The sequence below is a fragment of the Myotis brandtii genome, unplaced genomic scaffold (genome assembly GCF_000412655.1).
Source record: "Myotis brandtii unplaced genomic scaffold, ASM41265v1 scaffold12291, whole genome shotgun sequence".
NCBI lineage: Eukaryota > Metazoa > Chordata > Mammalia > Chiroptera > Vespertilionidae > Myotis > Myotis brandtii.
In genome coordinates, this window is record NW_005354288.1 from 1 (window position 1) to 2,654 (window position 2,654).

The window sequence follows — 2,654 nt, forward strand, 5'->3', positions numbered from 1 at the left end:
GTGTGACTGGGACCTGAGAAGACAGAGCACGTGGCCAGGGGACACCAGCAGCCATGGGACTACAAGTGCCCACAGGCCCGGGTCTGGGTCCCCCACGAGGTCGTAACTCCACAGGCCACCAGCCCATCGTAAGGTGGACAAGGCACATCTGCGGCTGAGACTGAACCACGTCAGCACCCACCAGAAAACACCTTCCCCTGACGAGTCTCTGAGCAACCAGGCAGACAGACAGACCTCAGCCAGCCTGCATCACCGCTCAGCCCAGGACGGGCAGACGGGCCCAGGAGTGGAGCGACCTCATGGCAGAGATGAGGTCCAGTAGCACTGACTCCCTCTTACCAAGGCTGTCCCAGCTACGGCCACCTGTTCATGTCCAGATGTCAGAGTGAGGCCAATACCGGGCCCTTATGTGGCTCAGTTTCCTTAGGTGACCAACTATCCACCACGTGACAAGGTGAAACAGTGAGCCCTGCCCTCTTGGAGGGTCAGAAGGTCATCCTCACAGGACAGCCCCCTAGTCCATGGTGGGCTCTCTTTCCTGTGCTCAGAACTTCAGTCAGAACCATGATCTGGGGGCTCCAAACACCTGATCCATGGGCTTGGGCCTGCTCTTAGCACAGTATAAGACCTGGGGCCCCGGGTCCCAGTGAAGGAGGTGCAGGCTGGGCTGTTGCCATGGGATCCCTGGTCGTATCCCATCTGCACCGTCCAGGGGCTGCCAGCCACACAGAACACTGGACAGGCTTCTGAAGCCGTGATGGAAGCACCAGCTCTGAGGAAACGCCCTGAGAGGACAGGTTACATCACTTGGGACCCAGTGGATATCGGGGCAGGGACCTCTGTGTGGTGCCGACTTCTCAATAGGAAGAGTGTGAGGGCCCAGGACCAAGGGGTGGAAGCAGGGTGACCCCACTGCCCATCACTCAGCATCACCCACTGGGGATGTTGCACTTCCTGTCTCCACATCTCTGGGCTCTCCAGGGTGGGAGGTCCAGGTTCTCAGAAGTGGGGGTGCTCTACAAGGGGCCACCCAAACTATATTATGTTTGTCTCCAGGGAAGTGTGGACTCCAGGTGCCTAGAGACCAGTAGGGGAGGAGTCCCCTCTCCGTGAGGCAGGAGGAATGACCCTGATCCACAGGGTGTGGGGCTGCTGTCACTCAGTGGGGGCAGGAGGAGCATGTGGGGAACTGGGTACAGGACTTCCCTCCTGCCCCCTGTGCCTGTGAATGGACATGTACAGCAACCCAGCATGAGGGGGGCTGGAGTTCCAGTACCCAGACCCCTCAGGAGGAAGGTTTGGGTCACACCCCAGGTAAGTCATTGGGGTCCCCATCCCTGAGCTGGGAAATCCATGGCAGCCCCTGTGCAGAGGCCCCCTTCCCACGGGCTGTTCCCCCACCTTGATCGGGCACTGCAGGGACCCAGGCAGCCATTCCTGGGGTCAGGGCCTCCTCTGATGCTGACAGTGGCTCAAGGACTGTCCTGTGGCCTCGCTCAACCTCACTAAGATCGCCCAGTAGTGACCTAAGACACGTCTAACAAACCTCCTCTTCCTGGCCATCGGGTTGGATCTGGGTCTGCTGGCTTGCCCAGCGAGTTCTGGCTCCCTCTCCATAGGCTCTGACAGGTGTCCCCCTGGTACACACTGCTGAGGGCAATCCCACCTTAGAATCTGCTGCTTGGGGGACTGGGACTAACAAAATCATTTGCATCTCTCTGCCAGCGATCTCTTACTCCATTGGGTAAAATCCTTCTCTTTCCCCAACTTCTCCACCAGCATTGGCTCCCTTGTGCTGGCGAAGTATTATCTTTTTGAGGTAACAGATGCTTATGTTTCAAGTCACTAAAGTTCCGGGAAGTTCCTTGCTCTGCAGTGAATAAGTCACAAGGCTCTCTTTAGTTTCTTTTAGTCTGCATCGCTGATTCCTTGCACTTGGAAAATGTCACCTGCACTCACTATTTCCAGTTCCTCTCCTCCTGTTCTCTCTTTCATTCTGTCTTTTTTCCATTCCTCCTTCTTTTTTTCCTTCTCTCCTTTTTTTATGCTTATTATCAGATCTCATCCATATAAAATAATACTCTGCGGTTATGCTAAAGGAAGCATTACCTGGGTGTATATGTTAAAAGTATAAATACAAGGAATATGGAATAGAAGGAAAGGAAAGGAAGTAATTAATAGCCTGAAAAGAAAATGCCCAGGTGATTCTGCAACCAAGGACCTGACAATCCACTTTTAATGCTTCTATTTAAGCTCAGGTTGGTTTATTTTCAGAACAACTATATCAGCAACATGAAGTCTTCCACATTCCTGGTAAAAGTTTAAATAGGCACTCGAACTTTTAAATTACATGAGCATCATTGAGTCTGGCTAAAGTACAGACCCCACAGGGCCGAGCATTCCCACCCCTGACCACCCCCTCTGGAGAATTTCTTGCCTTGTGCCCCAAGAGAAATGTTTGCAGCAAAAAATGGAATGACCACGGATACATCAATAGGAAAATAGCAAAATTTCAGTCCAAACATAAAATTTAAGTCTTCAGCACTAAAAACAGAAGGACAGTCACAGATGAGAGACGACCCTTATTAATGCTGAGCCTCAGAAGACTCCATGCAGTACAGAAAATTTAAAGCTGGCAAAACTAAATAAAATTT